Here is a 22,492-nt window from a genome sequence, read left to right on the forward strand (position 1 = left end):
GAAGGCAGCCACATCACCGCACGCTTTCCGAAGCTTGTCCAGCACTAGCAAACACTGCAACTTAAAGGGAGAAGGAAGGCAAAAGACCACCCTAGACTATTGCTACAGATGTTGCAACCCCTCATCCTGCTTATTATATGTTATTTCTGTATGTCCACAAAATACATAGTGTTTTACATATAATCCAATGGTCTTATGGAAGAGCAGGATCTTAGGGTCAGGTGTGAATGCAATTCGCTCGAGCATTTACAACGACTCAGCAGTGAAAAACTCTTACATCAATTTACTCAAAAGATTAATACTGCATAAACATCCTTAGTTGTATCCACGGAAATTCTATAATTAAGCTTTTTTCTAAAGCCTTTCAGTGTGGGTGCTCCACTGTGTTTTTATTCTATTCCTCTACATGGACCTTTCTTTGAAAGCTTCTCTGTGCTTGAAATCATCCAAAATTGAACTAAATAAGTGTGTGCAAGGATTAATTGGAGGTTTATTTTTGCCTATGTCTAAAATCTTGGTGAAAAAAGCTAGACTTTTATACATGCATGCAAACCACTGGCCTCCCTACTGGGTACAGATTTATGATAATCTCTGTGACACTAAGTAACTAGAATTTGCATATTAAAGCCATGCGAGGGCTTAAATATAATTAATACAGGAAGAACAAGTGTTCAGAAAGTTGCATACTGACGATGGGAAAGTTGGCAAAACAGTTGATTTCCAAATGCTTTTACAGAAAAGGATTACAACAGACTTTCATCTGTGAAAATCTTTCGTTTAGGACAGAGATAAACATATCACTAGCTTTTATCGTTGTCTGACTTGCTTTATATTCAGTATGTCTGATTGATAACACTTTGTCTCTTCTTAGGTGAAATTGGAAGGAGGCCCTGAGCAGCGGCTATACGTATCTGCGAATGAAGTAACTTGTCCACTAGATGCCACTGTTTCTGCATATAAATTGCATCACAGCGCCCAGTGGCAATTTTGATTGTCCTCTCAAAATATGCTCCCTACATCCCTCCTGCTCCCCCTCGCAATTTCACTCCCTTTTCTTAAAATGCTCCGATAAGCTCATTGAAATAAAGTTACCTTTAAAAAGAAAAAAAAAAAAGAGCTTTAGACAATGGCTGTTTTTTCCCCCTTTGGATCCAAGATTGCTATGAAAATGGATGTTACTGAGGTTCTAGTTATGTGTGTGTGCTCAGTTATGCCAGAAAGAAACGTTTGAAAGTTTCTACACAGCAAACTGCAGCAGCTTGAGGCTTTTTACTGTCCATCATTCAAATACAGCTCCTAAGAAAAGATTTTGTGTGTCTGCAGAAATTCTTCCCTCTCAGAATGGATCCCATTTGAGCTATCTTCAGCATCCCTAAACTGTAAGGTGCAGACTAACTACATGGTAAAAGCATCACTTTTTGTGGCTTGCCATTATCTTATAATATTTATTATCTTTAATATCTTGGAAGAATAGGTGCTGTACAAACCTGTACTGAGAGGGTTGTCTGTGCCTTGGGCCTGAAACATAGTACCCCTCTATGAACAGGGTAGATTAATAATATCAACTTTAATTTAAACATGCAATAACTGGAGGAAAAAAGACAAACGCTGGAATTTTCACAAGCATCAACTTCCTTGGCAAAGCCAAGATTAAAAGATTTGATCAAAGCCAGATAAATAGTGGAAGAAGTAGTTATACTATTGTAACTAAGCAATTTGGCAATTTAACTAATTGTCTGTTTCTAGTAAGCTACATTACCTTCCAGGAGAACATGTGCTAGAAGGACTTACTTACGAAGATTGGAATTTCCAGCAGTGTCACTGAAAGCAGGTCAATGACTTACTTTATTTGAATTCCACTTTTAAAGTAGTGAAGGTAATGGAAAATGCAAGTAAATGGAATTTACCCATTTGTAGTTTAGACGATCTAGTATTCACCTGCTTCTCATGGAGGCCAAACAGGTGAGTATGCTCTTTTATTCATGAGGACAGCGCTGTTTCTCTAAAGTATTTGTGAAAAGGGAACACACATGAGTAAAACAAAGCAAATTCATCAGACAACCTGCAATTAAATAATGCATAGAGAAACATATTTCTCTGCAGTCGTTTTCAGCTTTTTTTTTGCAATAGTTAGAGCCTTGTTAGAATTTTGTTTTGAATGAAGACTTCTGTTACTCTGCCCTAATGAATAAATGAAAAAAACAACATTATCTGAAACTGCAGAGGAAAACTGGATTGATTGAATGTGTTCACTGGGGTGGGAACCCAGCTTAGATTCTCAGTAAAAAACTTATTATTTTTTAATGACTAAAGATATCAGAGTGGACTTCAGAAGGTTGTCTGAGCCTTTTATGGTTTACAAAGACTAGAAATTCTTGTGAGAACTACATGTCTTGAGAATTCTGGTATGTGATTAGAAATGCTGAATGATCTGTCTCCTTTCAGGAATTTTAATCCTTTTTCAGGTCTTGGGGTGAAGATGTGTATTAAAATGAAAAACAGTAAAAAGTAGAAAATGTTCAATGGACTTTGAGCTAATGCAACTGTCCTTATTCTATCAAATAGGCATGTCCAGCCCAGTGTAGGCTCAATAAGAAGCCAGGACTTTGAAGCACCAGAGTTTTTCCAAATTTCAGGCTCACTTCAATACTTCCTGTCATTTTTCTCAGGACATTTCAGGAAATGACAATAAACTGAAACAAAATTTTTGCAAACCAAGGGGGATTTGGATCTAAGGATCCATTGGGGCATCTCTCTTTTTGCACAGTGCATCCTAAACATACCTTTATCAAAGCCAGTAAGATAACCTCAGTCACAGGACATCTTAAACCAAAGACAAATTGAAGCAGAACACTGCTTCAGAGTGATTTTTTTCAGAATAAAGAGCAACCGTTGAGTAGCTGCAAAAAAATGCATTCAGCAAAATGGTCTGAATGTTCAGAATCTACTTGAACTCTTGAACTCTTTTGGTGTGACTCTGAACATGTGCCTATAAAAATGAGACCAGAATCTGATCCACAAAATGCCTAGATGATCAGATATATAGCATTTCTGCTGTCCAGAAACCCATAAAGACCAGTAATTCACTTAATACAGTCAGGATGTATCGCTGTACTTCTCATATACTTTATGGGAATAGTCCCAAGGTCAATGATAAACTTTAAGCAGCTTGTCCTGGTTATTTAAGATTTACAGTCTTCGTAAATAGGATTTACCTAGTTCAACCAGCAGATTGCTTAGGTTTTGGTTGGTCAGCTTTACTTTTGGTCAAAACCATGCCCAACAGAAAAAGCCTGATGATTACTGTCACGGTTGTCACCGCCTCTATGGATCACCTACCACGTGACTCATAATAGCAGAGAGATTTCCATCCTCTTGCAATGCTTCCAACATCAAAACATGGCTTCTAAATCTATAAGTAATTAGCGGAACACAGGAGAACACTTTATTTCTGACAAAGAATCTGACCAAGGCTCTGGAAAAAAAAAAAAAACAGTAGCAAAGAAAGACTAATACTGAGCGGCAGCAACAGGAACAGCAGCAAAAAGAGTTTTGTGCTCAATTTATTGGTGCCACGGCGCACACAGGAGCAGCACTGGACTCTTGTTATCTGTAGGGAATGAAACACGCCATCAAAACAGGGTCAGTCTGTTTATGTATTCATGGAAGAATACCAGTATGATAAATTTATGGGTCCAATGGAAGATCCTTTAATTTACTGGGAAATGACAAGGCGTCTCTGTCCAACTTGTATAAAATTTACTCCTTTATACCTTAGTTACATGCCACTGAATATTTACTCTGAGTCTGAGGATATATTTTCATTCATGCAGCATCCCAATCCATCAAAGAGCCCTACTCAGAGTAGGATGTGTTGGGTGTCTCGCCTTTCTAAAAATGAAACTGTGATGACTTAAAAACAAAAAACTTTTGAAAAGTTATGCTCACAAAGAAGAATCTTCCTGGAAGCAACTGATAGGTATTTTGAGTTAAATAAGGACAGACTTCTGCACAGAAAACAAACTAAAAGTATCAGGAGACTACTCTTTTGTTCACATGCCAGCCAGACCTGTGGCTATACATATAGAGGATTGTTCACTGCCATACCGTGCAGCTGTAGGTTTGATTTGTTTTTATTCTAGCCTATTCCAGTCTAGTCTATATTAGGTTATCTTATGCTGTCCTCGTTGTGCTATCCTATACTGTCTACCGCTACTATTTTAGGCTACAGCTCTACTGTATTATTGTGTGAAGCTCTGCTCAAATATATCAGATTACAGTAGAGGATACTCTTAGACAACACAACAGCCAAATACCACTGATTCAAAATAATCAGAGGCCTTTGGCCTGAAAAATGACTCATTTAAAAATATGTGATTAAAAAATAAACATTCGGGGCCCCATTCTGTAAAATATGAGTAAATCTCACCCATGGAAGTCGTCCAGTGATTCCTGGCCTCCTGGCCACAGGAGTAAAGTTGCTCTAGTACTCAAACTTTTTTTTTAAATTGTTACCAAAGTAAATTTTGGTAACCCATAGCTGTACTTCACTTCTTTGATAACACAGAAGAGGCCAACAGGCTGGTGTTAAAAGTACTGTCTGCAATGGATTAAGGTTCAACTGCTACCGCTCACCTCCTGGAGTCACATGAAGAAACCAGAATTTCAGCTTTCATTTAGAAAACACAGTTCCAGTGCCCATGGTTACAGAGAAAAGTTGAAATACGAATTGTATACCACAGATTCTGCCTGAACCTTCAGGGAGGGCGTAGTTCCAAGTCATGTGGCATTCTCTGTTCTTTCCAATTCTCAAACGTATTGCCATTTTATTGCCAGAAGGGCCAGGCTAAACTCTGAGGGCAAGAGGCACCATGGGGCATCATGGTGGGCCATAGCTAGCTTTCATTCACCCCTACCAACCATGCCTATGCATTTATTTTCCAATTGTGAAAACCAGAATGTTAGTCTCACAGGCAACAGCCCTGCAACAAAATCCATTTCAAAGCAAATCAAAACAAAGAGACAAACTTAATAGATTTGTACCTATTTTTATATATTTTATTTACATGTTTCAACAGTGGATGGATCGGAATTGCATTTCAACGGTCCAGCTGCAGAAACGAAGGTTTTCGAGAACGCTTTTTGCCTAGAGTAGTTTACTTTTAAGTCCTGAATAATTGACTGTATTTCAGTGATACACAAAGTTTTGCTAACATCGAACCTATAGCCCTGGAGGGGATGTGTGTGGGGGTGTTAATTGTTGATGTTTTAGATAAGTGCCATGCCAGAAACAAAACTTTTCTTTTTCCCCTCCTTTCTTCTCCTATTTACCATTTGATGCTTTAGAGCTGCCTAGGGAAAGAGAGAAAAATGTCTTCTATTTCACATTGCACAGCTGTTGCACTGCTGGAGAAAAACACTTTAAACATTAATACGGCTTTGGGGCTAAAAGCATTTCTTAAGAGGCATTTCAATGCAATGAGTTTTCGCAAAGTGAACAGCCACAAAAACAGAGTCAAAGACAAAAATCCCTTCAGTTGATAGCTGAAGTCGATTACTTCAAAGGCCTGACTCTGCCAGAGGACAGGAGTCAGAGGGCTGAGGATACACAGAGCACCACAGGGGCAATGCTCAGCATCCTGCAAGCTTGCTTCAAAACCAAGAGACAAGAAATGGCCAAGAACTAATTTACTATCATTACAAGATGATTCATTATCATCAAGAATGATGATAGTCCCTAAATTAATTCTCTCTTCCCTTTGCTAAGTAAGTCTCCTTTTGTATCTCTCCCTCTGCTAACTGATGCTGCTCTCTTCCTTTGCAAGTCCCTCTATATCTCATTCCCTTACTTGCAGGTAAGGACACACAGCAAACAGGCGATACAGCTCATCGCTTTGCTGAAGTTCCCATTTACCTGTTCAATATTTCATGGGCATTATTTCAGTGGAACAACGAGAACAGGCTGAAACAGCTGGTGAAACAACACACAAAAACACAGTGAACTAAATCCTTCAGTACTTGCTCTGAGAAAACTCCCATAAGCAAATGCCCGTTAGCGCTGCAAGCTGAGAATGGCAGCCCTCCTTCTTTTTCTTATGCCAGTCTTAGACATTAAGAGTCTTCTCCTTTTGCACCACACCTTTTTTTATATTTTACTAAGAGATGTTTAAAGGAATAATTACTATTTCTCTGCACAGTAAAACTATAAAACTGTAAAAATTATGCTGAATCAGAAGAAATTGCTTAGAATAAATATGCTTTGCAGGTGCCTTCCAGGCCTTTGCTATGATGAACACTATGGGGAGATGATCCCTCCATAAGGCAGTGAAGTCCGTCCGGTGCAAAGTATCGTGACTTGGACTCTGGCAGCAAGTGCCTCTTAGAGGAGCTTAGCCGTAGTGAAGATGCACTGACGTTTCTGGGGGAGTTTTGCTCTTTCTCTGCATAAGAGTGGACTTCCATGTGATAGCGTCCACTGTGCACACGCAATGTGCACACGAGCGTTCCCAGCGGCTGAACACTGCTGTAGTTTCTCCCAGGTTAGTTTCTTGGAGTAACCAGAGAGAAGACACAGCACTGTGCAGCAGCAGGAAGCATGAGCTGTCAGTGCTGTGGCCCTGGGAGAGGGAGGAGTAGAACTAGTGGAGAAAAACTAATCAATCAGGAGGGAAACTAAAGCCTTCTTAACCCCCGTAGTAAATATATCTAAGGGTATACCCTGTGGTTGTCTCATTTAACTCTGTCACAGGCCCTTCTCTGTACTAACCATTGTAGCTGCACCTAGAGGTGACCCATATCAAAGGTATTATATCCACAGTACTACATCAAAGCCAAGAAAGAAGCAGATGTTTCCTCAACCCAGATAGCCTGCCAGTAGATTTCAAATGGAGCACTGAACAGAGGGCAGTGCTGTAACTTTGGCTAGGATCCATCCGGATGAGGCATGGCTCTAACAAAGTCATATAACAACTAGGTTTACTAATGACACACTCAAAAGGCTGACCCATCTTCAGTTCTGCTTCAAAAACTTTCTCTCTTCCTTCGCTGGCTGAAATTCAAGGCTGCCAAGGGGCCAGGAGGGGGCTATTTCCATCATCTCAGTTGCTCATCTATTTCCTATTTCCCAGGGATGACAAGTGTTCAAGCCCATCTGGTTACTCCCAAGCTTTGAATTCTGCTTCACCTGCACAAATAGCTTTGCTGTTAGAGAACCCTCTTCTGTGAAGAGCAGGTCTAAAGTGAGCACCTCGCGTGGCTCCAACCTTGCACCAGCAGGACACAAGCGCCTGAGCAGAGGAACAACTGATTACAGCGCTGGGCTACACACAGTAAAAGACCAGCACTGAATGAGAAGCACAGAGACAGCAGAAACACCAAATGTGCTTTTTTAGAATGTGACTCCGTAAATTAAACAAGACAAGAAATGACAGCAAGGTCACTTTTTCCTTAACTGTGGCTCTAATTCAGGCCCACATGTCTCATTTATTTTCAGCTTTCCTCTTCTGCTACGTCTGTCCTGTAAGGGATGGTTACAGAGCATTGTCGGTGCAAAAAGGATTGGAAAAGAGCCTAGGTATTAGCTTATGTGCCTTTTCATAACCTTCTTTTACTTTTGGATTTTCTGTTTCAGAAGTGCCTGATGTACCCAGTTAAGACTCAAGTCCTATTATGGCAAACAGTGTACGAACAGCTCCCTGTATAATGTTGCTACATATTACACATGGCCAAATTTACTAACTTCAGACTACAATGGCTATATTCACCCACGTGGTGACAGGGTTGATTAGATGTCGCAAGCAATTGTAGTGGTTCCTGAAAATCCGGGTGATCACCATTTACCATAACATTAGCATTCAGACATTGTTCACTCCACTTGCCTCACGACCAGATTTTACTACCTAATTAATTCATGAACCTCTTGTCCTGATCTTCCTTGCTATCACACGAACAATGCGTGCCACTGCTCACATTGATTGTGTTATTAGTCTGGGATACTTAGGAACTATAAATACATCACCTAAACTGTCCTCGAATTTTTAGGGTGGAATAATGAACTACAGGGTTCAAAAGTCTGGAGTTTACTGGTAGATAAAGGATCTTAATTTTGCCTAAATTGGCACTAAAAGTTGGCATTTAACTGAAAAATTCTGTAACTACATTCTATTGTTAATTGTTGAGAGCCACACTTTTAAAAGAACCTTAAGCTAAATTGCTGGCATAATACTTCCAAAAATGCAAGCTTACATTAAGAAGCTGTGCACACCACTCAGTGGAGACCCAGCTTCTCAAAACCCAGGAACAGGGCAGTTTGCACGTTTGTGGACATGAAAAATTGTTTTGCCAAAGTCTGTATAAGGAAAACAGAATCCGCTATTCTAAGAGGAGTGTCATGAAGTTTGATGTGCGCTTCAAAATGTGTGCATATTGCAAAAACACTTTGAGCAGACCTTCTTCCTCTCTTTGACCAGAGAGAAATGTCTTTGCTTCCAGCTTTAATGCTGGCTTGAGGCAGAAAAAATGGAATTTGGTTTTCTGGCATTTGGGAGAACATGGGGTGAAGTTGGAAGGCATCCATGTGGGAAGAAAGCTGGGGGGATATGATGGGAGGGAGCTAGGGCTGGAAACAGAGACCTTTGGTTGTGTTTTGACTGAATCATGTGAGGCCAGGGACAACACTGGGCTGATTTCTGAGAGAACAAGATCCCTGCCTGATGCTCTGGGTGGAAAGAGTGTCTCATCTTTACTCCTTGTTCTTTTGAGTTAATTCAGTGCAGGGCAAATTAGAGTGAAACTATGTGTGGGTATGTGCAGGTGTGCACAATGTTTGCGGGGACGGATGGATGGACACAGCAGCCAACCGGTGCTGCATCTCTGGGCTGCCCAAGCCAGCCTCCGTCTCCATCACACATTCCCAGTGCCCAGGTCTCACTGGCAGGGGGCCTATTTTTAAAAAAAAAAAAAAAGCTTATATAAGCAGAGACTTAAACTACGAGAGCCACAATACCATCTTCTGGAGAAACCTTTCTAAATGCTGGTGGCTTCCGCAGGCCTCACTCTCTGGCTGCTAATGAACCTGCTTGCTTTGGGGCTGCCTGGCAAAGCTGTCCACTCGCCCACCTGCGCCTCAGTCAGTCAGTCTGTCAGGCCATCCATCAGTCAGTCTATTAGTCCATCCATCTGTCTGTCAGTCAGTCCATCAGTCAGCCGTCATTCTGCCAGCATCAGTCAGTGCACCAGTTAGTGCACCAGTTAGTCCATCAGTCCATCTGTCAGTCCAGTCAGTAAGTCCGTCAGTCTGTCCACACGTCAGCCGGCAGGCTCAGCCGCTAGCCGGGTGGGAACCGCACCGTCTGCCGGTGGCGTGCTCCATGTAAAGGTGCAGCCCCCCTTCCTACCAGGGAGCACCGGAGCCAGCAGCATGGCTGCCTCTGCGCGGCTGCTTCAGCTCACTCACGCAGGCAACGGCGATGGCCCTGAGACCCAGGCAGTGGGGTTAATGCTTATACAAATGGAGTTTAAAACATCTCTTAACGTGGTTTCTTCTAAGTCTCTTTTGGGCAGCACACATCCCAGATTTCATGGAGCCAGCCTGGAGGAGCACAGCAGTACAATAAGGGAATAGGGTGCCAAATTATGACTGCAGTTGGATAACAGAAAAAATATATATTTTTTAATTGGTAACTAAGATAATCCTTTTCCATCAGGGAACCAGAGTACCTCAGAATCGTGTCAAGTAATTGCAAGCCTACAAATGCCTCTAGCCTTGCCAGGCTTGCGTCATTGCACCAGTCTGAAATGTTGCACAGATTTGAGTAAACAAACGAACCCAGAGACTTTCTGCTGCTGATAACAGGCCAAACCAAACCTGCTTATTGGACAAGTGACTTTCCCAGTGAGACTTTTTAGGTGCCAGATTCAGAGAAGTGTAAGGCAGCACAAATTACATATCTTCATCTTTTTCCTATGTTCTCTTGACCCACACTTACGGTGCCTCAGGGATAATGTTGGCATTGTCCTTCCAAATTGCCGCCAGAGCTATTGTCCTGTGCCAACCGAGAGGGAGTCCTGCTGTCTCATACGAGGAACGCAGATGGCAGACACTGTCAGTCCAAAGGTAACGAGGACCTGCATTGCATCGGATTTGTCCTTTGGTCATCTACGAGGCAAACATCATCCCCTCCCCTGTTGGGAGCCCCTGAGCTGTGGACCACTCAGAAGTTATCTTCAAAAAACTGGCTTGTATAGCAATCTCTCTTTTGGTACATATCATGAAAAATCAGAGAACACAACAGATTCTGTTTAAGGAAACATTTCTTTTTTTCTGCCCCTAAAATGGGTTTCTCAGGATTACAGTCAAATGTGAAAAGGCTGATGGGAAGAAAAACCAGAATACTGAGTTTGTTGCCTCAAGAAACAGGAATTTCAACAAGCAGGAACTGCGTTTAAAAGAGAAGTAGCTATTTTAAATTGATAAGAGTTTTGATCCTGTCATCTGTAGCTGCGTCCCCTCAGCTCCACTGTCTGTGCTTCTTTCTCTGTGTTTTGATATTTGGCAACAATACAGGACTACTGCATCCTGGGATATGAAGTGGCTCATTGGAGGAGGATATAAAACAGATGTGTAACATAACCAGTATGTACTCAATGCACCTCCTATGACCTGTCTGGAGATGATACAAATAACAATAATCTTTTGAGATAAAAAAATGGAAATTAGCTTTAAGAGCAGAGAGGGAATATAACAGACCAGAACTGTTCAGAGGACGAAATCAATTCAAGGTCTTTCAACCAGAAAAGAAAAAAGGGCAAAAAAGGGCCTATTTTTTACAAAATTTTGTAAAATGAAAGAAAATGTAAGTGTATTTTCCCCATGTTTTATTAAAACTGTTAAGATAATTCTCTGTAGGAACCTCCAGTTTCTCTCATTAAAAAATCTTCTGTTAAATTACATGTATGATTTATTTCAGAGGATAGTTACAGAAAGGTGCAAGCCTATCACTTTTTGTCACCTTAAGTTTTATCCTAATAGCACAAGTAGTCCCTCCAGACCAGATTCACCAGATTTTAATGGAACGGTATTACTCCTCGTGTCAAGTCGAAACAAATTGATTTCAGAGGTTCCGCAGGATAATTAAACCTGACTTCAGGATAAATTTTTCTCCAACAAGGAAGTTGAGCGCAAATGGCCAGACCCTCATTTGTTTTAAACTTGGATAGATCACTGACTTTATGGATATCAATAGATATCAGCCTCCACTGTGGCAGGGGAAAAATAGGACACTCAGATTCTGCTGTCCTTACTGAACGGGCTGGTTTGTAGAATACAGAGACATTAATTGGGCAGAATCTGGCCCATTATGGCTGAAACAATGCTAGAGTGATGAGAAATTGGCCAGTTTTCATTCCTTGATGTTTTAACAAATTTATTTTATTTCAGGCTGCTGGCATCTGAAAGTGGGCATCTAAGACTGTCCTGGAAAGAGGGAATCAGAGCTGACCCACAACTGCAGGTATGAAGAGATGTTAGACCTTGAGGTAGATTAATATAACATCCTTCAGTACTAAATTCTAGCTTGTGGATACCTTGCTTGCTCCACAAGATTGCAATGGCCAATCCTGGCCAGTAAGATTTCACACCTTTTTAGGTTTCTTGCAGCTATTAGTTGAGTGGAGGCTGAAATCTGTGGAGTTTGTTTTGCCCTTGGTTTCAGAAGGGTCCAGCTAACCCTGGTTTAGCTAACAGAGCTAACATCGCTCTGTGATGAAACTGAAACAAGCATGAACAAAGGTGCAAAACACCGAGCTGGAAGATTTCCAGGAGTCTGCATTTTTTTGGTTCTGTTACTGGGCTCCATGTGTAGTTTTGCCAGCACATTGCTGGTCTCAAGTCTTTGCAAATATGCCCCTCACAAGGAGTTATTCTAGATATGTAATATTAATCAATTTAAGCAAAAAGTCACAGATGCTGCAAAAATCATTATCAAGGGCCTGAACCTGTCCAGTTCGAGTAGTGGGTAGGAGGCTTTTCCCCTAGTACTGGAGTCTGCCAGTGGGAGTTTCCCCTTTGTCCTCTCATATTGGCTGCCCGGTGCAGCAGATCCTGCAGCGGCCCTCCCCATTCCCACGCAGACGGGTGGGGAGCGTGTGGGCTGGGAAGGGGAGCTGAGGAATTTTGGTTTGGCACCCCTAACACACCAAGGCAGCCAGGCGGCAAGGAGGGGAAAGCAGTCAGAGCCAAGCACAATGCTAACACGGATTGCTTCTTTCGGAAAGGAGGAAACCCAGGAGCCACAGCTGAAGCACTGCTTTGCTGTTGGGACAGCTCAACCGTATACGGCACGTTGCCCCTAAGTAAGCCCTACAGAACTAGGACAACATCTTACTGAATTGGAAAAGGATCTTTGGGCCATGTCAAGAATTGAAATACTCATTGTTTAGATAACTTTGAAAAATACCTTGTTTTTCTTTGGTTGACTGGCCTCTGGAAAGTTGAGGATGGCATGCACATTGTGGAAAAGAGGAAAAAATCAGAATAAACAGCAGTTTGAATGAATTTGACATGGCAGGAATAGGACTGTTGGGCGATAGCAGAAATTACAGAAAGAAAAGTCTGAGCAAGCTGTGAAGGAAGGCAACCCAGATAACTGTGTTTACTGCTGCAGAGACGGGCAGAGGATTCCTGGGACAAAGAACGCCTGAAAACTGTTAAGCGTTCAGCGGTTTGTGAGAAATGGGAAGGAGCTTATGAAAAAGGAGCAGAGGAGTTACCAAGGAATGTGAAAAGTTCACAGCCTAGCCTAGGTAGTTTCATTTGTGTGGGTTGGATGCTGCTACTTGTATTTTAATCAGGCCATCCTTCAACGGCCCTTTGGGCTGCTACTGAAAACGTTGCTCTTCAGTCTCTCTTCCCCCAGGCATTCGTTTCTGCTCTCTCTTGGCCAACGTAAGCGTTCCTGTGGCTGTACCACCCTAAGAAACTAATTAGTTGCAAGCTTTGCTTTTCTCATTGGGTTGATATTCAGCCGGATCAGTTCTGTGCTCCAAGGTGTTGCACAGCCACATAAACACTAGCGCCAGACAAGAGTGGGTAAGAAAAGTGCTGGGGTGCAGAGGAAGAGGAGGGAGGAATGGAACCACCCCTTTCAGCAGCAGCCAGATTTATGCCAGACTAAAGTGACTGTGTAACCACAATCTCTTTGAGTAGCCAGCTTAATTTCAGTTTGGGCATGTGAAGAATCAGCTATTACCCATGCTGAGTAAGAGTCACACAAATGAGCTTTTAGCATCTGATATTCTCACATTTGCTAAACTTGTGATGTGCTCCACATTCTGCCAAAATTTTTGGGAGGAGCGGTGGCAATTACGAGGAAACCCACGTAGGGACAGTATCATTCCAGTGTGAGAAGGCTGGTATGTATGCGGCCACTTTAGCAGCTCTGTCTGCTATGAAAGCAAACGAATTCAAGAGCAGACAAGAACTGATATGTGAAGTTTAGTAAAAATGTGACTGCATAAATTAAAAGGACGGGAATGCAATGGATTTTGAATAGGTTCTTTCACATGATAGTGTTCTCCCAGAATCAGAAAGCAGTCATTGCAGCAAAAAAGCTCTACAGTGTCCTGAAATAAATATTAGTATTTTTCTTAGCACAGAGGAATTAAATGAAGTGGTAAATAAAAAAGTATGTGTCTGCATACATGTGTTCAAATATATATTAGTTCAAACGTATTAGTGAACTGTAGTGAAAAGGGGTTGATACAGAATATTGACTGATACAGAATATTGGCAAAATATTGGCTGCGTGTTGCAGATTTTCTGCTTTCCCTAACGTATCTTCTTTCTGGGCTATTACTGGCAGATACACAAAGGTCTGAGCTTCCAACCTGGAATTTCAGTTTCCCAGCACAACTGTCTCTCTCTATGCAAATCACTTTGTGGAAATAGTTTTGAAATTGTGAATCAATGCTTCTCTGAATCAGCTGACAGCCTGAAACAAAAGGTCTAACGGAAGAACAGATTCATTTTGATGGTAAGCTAGCTCAGCTCCCTAGTGTTAAATACCTAGTAAATATCGACAGTGTTAACTACATCACTGCTGATCGAAATGTGTGAATAAATAGGAAGTGGTTCAAAGTGGTGTTTCTTTGTAACGTCTGAAGCAAAAAGAACTTATTTTGGAGGCAAAGCTGGAAAAAAATGCAACTACATGTTGGTGCAGAATTCATCCTTGGGTAGATCTGTGGAGCTGAAGGGAGAACCTGGCATGTGAAGAGCTGCAACACTGCGCTGGGAATGCAGGAGTTGGCAGCACTGGGCAACAACAAGCAGGTAAGGGTTAATGCTGTCTCCATTGGCTCCCCGGTAAATCTGCACCTGATAAATGACACTGCTTATAACCCAATGCTGGTAATTAGTTTGTGCTGACAATAGACCTATAACAAGGCAAGGGTTAATTCCAAACCCATGCATAAAGACTTGGGGCCAATATAATATCCAAACTATCACCAGTCATTCTTTCCAGTTGAAATTCTGGTTTGTGATATCATGACCTATTGTGAAATCAGTTCCCGAAAAAAAACATTCACATCTGCACTCACTTAGAGCCTTTAAAAAGGGGGGGGGGGAAAAATCCCTATAAGGGATATTTGTGGAATATTTACCCATGCCAGTCTTCCCCATTTGCACCATCCCTGTTGATTCACAAACATCACTTCAGCTACTGTGATGGGTCTGGATGCTTCCTACGCCAGGCATAACACATTAATTTATTGCCAAACACTTGCCTATTCAGCTAAGAAAATTAACGTAAAGTCATTTTAATGCTTGCCAATTTACACAAGGGGGGATTCAGTTAGCTGCTCCAAAATTATACCTTTTCCAGTATTTTCCAAAAGGAAGTCACCAAGCCTACCTCCCCTATACCCACTTACATGGTAGCTGTTAATTTTGCCTAATCAGGGCCACATATTCCCCAAGCAAAGCATCTCTCAGACAGAGGATGGATGAAACGCAGAGTCCAGACTTTTAAGATTTAAACCCTCTCTGCTGGACATCTGGAAATCTTACACTGGAAGACACAGCAAAAGACCTGGCACCTGAGTATTTATGAAGTTTCTCAGGGAACTACGAGAGTCTGACCACTTCTTCCACAGTTTCGCTTCACCGTGCTGTTCTGCCCTACAACTAACGTTACCGTGCCCCTGGGGAAGACCTTGACAACGCTTTCGAAGAGTGCTCCCTCCGCTCGGTCAGTCAGCAACTGCTCCGTTCCCTGAGAGGCTGAGCACGGAACTCATTACTTGTACAGTTAAGATTTAGACAATACCTGCATAGAAACCATAGAAGAAGAATAAATCAGGCTGTGCTGAGGTCCAACGGCTGCTACAGGGTCCAAGAACAGGCATAATGTTATTTTATGTCACTACAATAATGACATCAATACCAGTGGTGGTAACAATACCTTCGTGCCTGGTCCACAAGTGACTTAGGACTACTTATAAACCTATCGCCTGAATGCCATTATGAACGCAGCCATGTCCCAGCATGTTTATAACGCACGTTATTTTTTTGCTATCTCCTTCCATTTTTGTTTAGGATTTGTATGGCTTATTTGCAATATTAGTGAAATGTTTTAGCTCTTTTGGTAATTTGTTATGAATCCTTTTTTAATTCTGTAGTATGTTAGTTTGATTTTGAGTACCTGAATATTTTAAGCTTTAGTTTGTACCATATTAGTATAATTTCAGTGATAGCTTTTCTGGAGTTTGTTCTTTCACATTTATCAATTTCAACATATTTATGAAAGAATACTGAACTGTTTTTTTTCCCCCAATAATAGTTCAGCCCAAAAGTACTGATCATCTAGTAAAACAGGTTTTCTAGGAGCATTTACTTGTTAAAACTGAATGAAGGAAGCACGTTTTCAGTGAAGTGAAAGCTGAATGTTTATTATGACACTAGGAAAAGGGTATTTCTGGCCCTAATAATATTTGACTACAGCTTCTCACCCCCCCCAAACAATGGCTTCTGAAGCATTAACAAGTTTCCTCTGGGAAGCTGTCCTCTCTCAACTGACCTGCTCCTCTTATTCACCTGAGCCAAAGCCTGCTGAAGGCTATTTCCACTCCTCTGACTCAGACCCCCTTATCTATGACTCCCTATCTTCTGCGACACTGGAAATTATTCCGTCCCCAACTCTGTTATTAAATCTCAGCGAGCGTTGGCTACTGGCCTTCTCCAAGCGTTACCTTGTCAGGATGCTTATTTATCTTCACCAAAACACCAGAAGTAGTTTAAACTGAAAATACAGCCGTTAAAAGCCTCACGCAAAACATTCAAACCTTCTAAATGAAAAGAATGATTTAGAAGAGAAATACAAAACTCTTCTGCAATTCTGTGTGTCCCTGCCATCCGTAAAGGATACAGCTAGTTATTTAATTCAAAACAAAACATCCAGTCTTTCAGAATATCCTCCCTGATCAGACCACCAAAGCTCTTAACATCTCTTTTGCTCACCAAATATTTTTATGATTTTCCACAAAAAAACAGCCAGGCAAAACGCTAATAACCACTCTGAAAGTAAGGGAGCACATCATGTCTCCAGACGCAGTGAAAATAAAATAAATCACCGGAGGAGCAAAATTTTATATGGCTTAGTTTTTAAATTACTTTTTACTATAAGGAAATGATGATTATAAGCGTGAACCAAACTAAGGAGCAAACAGTTGTTTTCTCATAGATCTTGGGCAACAGTTTGGGCTCGTTATCAGAGAAGAGCAATCTCCAGAATCAGCCAGTAGGTTCAAGAACACACAGCCACCAGCTTTTGAAAGCCTTGCTCTTCAGGCTCAGACCGTCAACAGCAGAGACTGCATCTATATTGCTAACATACACAATTTTACCAGTGAGGCCAATTAATCACTGTGGTGCCTTATCTAGGGACAAACAAGATTCCTGTTACTTACAGTCCTTAAATGAAGACTTGGCGCGTGTCTACGTTTCACTCTGCGACGCAAAGCAGAGACATGAGGACCATCTTAAAACCGCCTAGCTCACAAACCAGCATGAGGCTAGCAGTAGAAAGGCAGAGTCAGTACAAATTAATTGGGCCAATTTGGTAGAGTAAATTATTCCATTCCGAGTTCAGCCAGACTCTTCTCCGTCCCTATCAGCTCACTGAAAGCTAGCCCACGTATCTTTACTCTTCCCTCTAGTCTGCAGCGTAGATGTAACCTAACTGACTTTCTACAAGAAGTATTAAAGCCCAAAGTGGCATCAGGGGCTCCGTGGAGATTATCACTGGATGATGTACAGCCCTTCTCCAAAGCGTAGCAGACCACATGAAAACACTTGCAGTGATCACTCAGCAATATGGATGAAAAGCTAATTCCTCTGGACCTGGCTGCCTTTGGCCCTCCCTGACCCCTATTTTTGTCAGTGATCTCCAGAGTACATGGGGAGCCAGGCAGCTCTACCTTCCCCCTTTGCAACAATTGTTGCGACAATTCACAGTGAAGCAACTGTCTTTGAGACCATGTGATGCCTGATAACCCAAGAAAGGGTTTCATGCCATATAGCACTTCCATCCTAAGCAGATGAGTCAACCGCTTTCTCAGGAGATGCTTTCTACCTGTGCTCCTTCTCCACAAGGCAGAGTAAACTCCCATTTCAATATTTGTTTCTATTATTAAACTCTGTGGATATTCTCCCTGCAGCTTCTCCCCCCGCCCCAGCATTCGCTCTCTCTTATTTCTTGTCCTCCTCAGCTGCCTGCAGGACAAGGTTTCTGCCTCTACTGCAAGGGTCTCAACCCACGAATCTAGTCTGGCTGGTACAGCAGGCACTTCGTGAGTGGGAAAATTTCAAACTCACTTCATGATTTGCCACCAGAAAGCCAAGCACACACACTGAAATGCTGCCTGTGCATTACTACAGCGTCTTCTATAAGAGAACATGGATTTCTGCCATTAGACAGACACAGAAACTAGTAAGCTATTCCCTGCATTCTTCTATCCCCCTGGGCACCCTGTGTAAGGGAAGTCATTGATGCTTGCCATCAGATAGACACACAGACTAGTAATAAAATACCCATGATTCACTGCATTTTTATTCCTTAGGGTGCTTCTGAAGAGGGAGCTACTGATTTCTTACTTATGTTTAAATGATTTGTGAAGGGGGAAAAAAAAATCTATTTTATAGCCTATGCCTTTTAGCCATAGGGGAAACTGTTTTCTGTGAGTTCTGTACTTTGTTTGATAGATAGCTTTCCTCTACTTACTTATCTTTACTCTGCTTGTTTTTAAGGAAGCTAAAGTTTTTCTCTAATCTTGTAATTTTAATCAGTTAAAAGTTGCTCTCTCTCAGGTGAAACATCAAAGCCCTCCTAGTTTCTGCATCTCCTCATTTAAGGGGGAGATTTAGCAGCATGAAGAACATGATCTGTAATGGCTCATCATTTATAACACAGTAGCCCCCTCCAGTACGCTCAACTGTACGATAGCTCCCTCCTCTAAGGATCATATAACAGGCAAAGAAGGTGAAGAGAAACAGACATGCCAAGCAGCTTTCCCAAAGTCACACAGAAAATCTGGCAGAGTCAAACAGAAACCTCGTTCTCAGGACATCTACTTCAGTGCCCTGGTCACAAAATACGCGACCTCCCAGGCCTTCTTCAGCTCCTGAGTACGTCTGCCTTCAGCAGATGTGCATGCAAACTGCTGCAGGGAGAACAGCCAGCATCTCCCTGACCGACCAGCTCTGCTAAGGAAGGCCACAATGGCTTTCCTTGTTCTCTGGAAGCAGGACTCGGCAGTTCTACGCTTAGCAAGGGATGGCCACGGAGACACCATGGAGATAGGCATAGCACAACCACCTAAATAAAGACAGAGGTCTCCACATTCGGCCAGCAATGGGAATTCTGTCCCCAAGACAGACCGGAGCCACACTGTTGCATAATGCTCTAGAAAGCACAGCATCTCCTGGAGCTCCCACAGCAGAGCCCTCACCACAGGGCATACTTTGGGGAGTGTTGTGAATATGGCCCCTCTTCACTATTTCCTTTCCAAATTAGTCACATTTAGTCTTGCTCCACTTTCTGCCTCTGGAAGCCTAGCCTAATCCCTGCGTCTGGTCAAGGCAGAAAGCAAGCAAAGCATTTTCTGTAGGCCAGTATCCACAACTCAAAACCACCTAATAACATGCTTCAGTTCTTCCTGACTTGGTAGTGTCTGCACTGGAGAGGCCAAGGGTTGGAACAGAAGAGAAGGAATTGGCCAGGACAAAAGTGCATTGGCAGAGCCCTGTGGAAGAGCTCTCGTGAAACCTGTCCGTGCTACATCTGGGTCCATCTAGGGCTTTCATGATCACTAGATTTGCCAGCCTTTTTTAAAAGCAAACAATCAATAGAGAGAGGGGAAAAAAACCAACTTCTTGGCCTGAAGTTTGTTACTACTCAAGAATTTCCCACATTGCGTCAAGTGAAAGTGAAGTAGGAAGTATACTTTTTGGGCCCAATTCACACCCAGGTTCTTGGCTCCAGCAACATCAGCTCCTCCAAGGAGGCTCAAATGCTTATATGTGGCTGGTGCAGCACGTAAAGTTAGTGGGGCCAAACAAGCAGAGTTTAGGGCCAAGCTGGCTGGTACGCAGGCTGATTTTATGCATTTCTCAGGCAGAAGCTGCTGAGAGAGTCCTTCAACAGCCCCAGCATACAATAAAGCAGTCGCTCATGTCGGGTAAGTCCTTCTGAACACCAGCAAGGGTGCAGCAGCTTGCGATCCAGCAAGGGGAGTGCCTCACCTGCACATGTGGAACTTGCTTTCCACTCCTTGATAATTCACAGCAGCCACTGCCTCTGCAAAGGTGAGCAAGAGCCCTGAAATCAGCATCTGCAGTGTAACACAGGAAGAGGCTTCTGGGAGCGCTATGGTTGTTCTCCCTGCGTTTCTCCCTTGTCTGCATAGGCAACCAATGTCCGCAGACTACAGTTCCTCCAGTTTGTCTTACCAATCTTTGCAACTTTTAACACTGAAAACTCTTTATTTGACTGAACCCATCAGAGACTAACTTATTAACCACCTGCATCATGCTAGCTTGCTCCTATTGTCTAGAAGGGAGCCTGGATCTAGCTCTTGAGTGAATTATTTGCACATAGAGGTTCTATTCAGAGGACTTCTGCATTTAGGACGGAGACACACTAGCAGATACAACTACCTGCATATTAGATTTCCTGGTGAAGGTAACACCTTGTGGAACAAGAAATGCAACAGCACCAAACATGTCAAGTATCAGAGGTCCAGTAAAGAAATACCCTCCAGTCCTGACGCATTACTGCCAACTGCTTACCATCATGTTAACTCCAGTGGGAACTGCCTCCTTTTGATGAAGTGTAATCAGTTTGTCTTCATGAAAACTGGCTATTACCATAAGAACTCTTCCGAAATCTTCTTATGTGCAAATTATTAATTCAAGATAAAGATCTATAATCATCGAAGAGACATAGAGACCGCTTGAGGCAGAAGTACAAATTCTGGAAGGAGCAACTAAACAGCTCATTAACTGAGCTTCGTGCGGTCTAGTCTGAGTGACTGAGAATTACCAACACAATTGAAACTGTAGTTATTTTAAATAAAAGGAGGTGTTAAGTTGCCCTCTCTGGTGAGCAATGCAGAATGTTTCTAACTTCCCTACCGGACACGGCTGCGTTTAAGTGATATTTGTGAGGCACTTGAAGAAATGTGCTATATAAAATTAGAGATTATGCCAAACCTCAGCATTGAATTAATATGTCCATGTGAATTTGGAGGTTGAAAAGACACCTTCCATTTGATAGAAAGGTGTCAAATTCCCTGTTGTGTAAACTGATGCAGACAGTTAATAGTAATGAAGTTATTCCAGTTATACTGACAAAGGATCTGACCTTGGTCCATTTGCCTGAAATAGAGCAACCAAAATCCTGGGTCAGAACATGCCTGAACTTTGTATTAAAACTGATGTCTAGGGGCTAGTTTTGCCTTTTGGGTCTGTTTTTTACATACATACATACATACATACATACATACATGTATGTGTATATATGTATATGTATATGTATATATGTATATGTATATGTGTGTGTATGTATTTTATAGTGATAATATATTTCTATACAAACACATTACAACAAATACTAATAAAGAAGTCAAAAATCAGAAGAAAGATGCTTTATAAATCATAGAATTTAAAGAGTATTGGATTTTTTTAAAGCCTTCTGAATGATCATCTGAAATTGCACAGCAAGCACATATCACAGTTCAAAGTAATAACAACTTCCTGTCCCATACTAGGGAATGAATTTTGTTTCTTTTCAAATTCTGAGTCAAGTATATCCCTGTTATGATTTGGTAAATGGTACTTTGTGAAAACTCAGTCTCAGCTAATGCATGGAATTAGGACTTTGGAGTCCAACAGCATTGATCCTCCTTTTCTGAAGGGAGGATTGAGCATTGCAGCAGCAGTAGTATCTCCAGCCAGATCCCTACTGCTGCAGAGGAGACAGCTAATACAGACTTCGGCAAACAGATCTGCAGGACCATTTTCAAAGAGGTTTCAGTGTCCCTCTGTGAGATTTTTGCTGGCTAAATTAGCAAAACGTAGAGCATACGTTAGGTCTGTGACTCCAGTTAATGAGTCCTTTGTTACCTTATGGGTAAGGAGGGTCTTTTTTTCTAATCCATTTTTTCCAGCAGATTAAAATATCTGTAGCTGAAAACAGCCATAGGCGATCCATTATTTTTGTATTACCCATGTAAGTTACTCCTTACAAATAATGAACACACATACCTAAGCATTGCTGAGAAGAATAAATGACTAACCAGATTTTATCAGTACACAAGCTAGATTCAATGATTTATGAAGAAATCTTGGTCCCGTCTAATGGAATTTTCCCAAAATAAATTCATGTAAACAACTTGCCACAAAGAGGCAGTCAGTGCTGGTTGGTATGTGTAAACAGCTTTAACAGTTGAGAATATAATCTCCTTGACTGCTGGGCAGTCTGGGGAGATTCATGCAGAGTCTCCGTTCAGAAAACCACCTTTGGCTCTGATCCTTCTGACATCATAATGCCACCCATTTCATTTGTTTTTTTAAGTGTTACTATCATCATAGGTGGATAAAAGCACTTTGCCTCTCACAGCCAACACATAAATTTAATTTTTACATTCCTCATCAGAATCCCAAGATGCTATTCAGGAATAGGCATAGTGGGAGGAGGTGAGAGAGAGAAAAATGAAAAAAATTCGACCTTGTATAAACGTATCACGGCGCATTCAGTTTCCAGGGGTGGATTACCAATATATTTCACATGTTCCTAGAAGTAAGTTGGAACTAAGCTGCAGCCATATTAACATGTTGCAGCCATTCTTAACATGTTTCAAGGAGAACTGCTATTTTCAGGGTCTCTAACTGTAAGGCGAAGTCAAGAATTTAGTAAATTATCCCACCAGTGTTAAC

The sequence above is a fragment of the Struthio camelus genome, chromosome 19, assembly GCF_040807025.1.
Source record: "Struthio camelus isolate bStrCam1 chromosome 19, bStrCam1.hap1, whole genome shotgun sequence".
NCBI classification, from domain to species: Eukaryota; Metazoa; Chordata; class Aves; order Struthioniformes; family Struthionidae; genus Struthio; species Struthio camelus.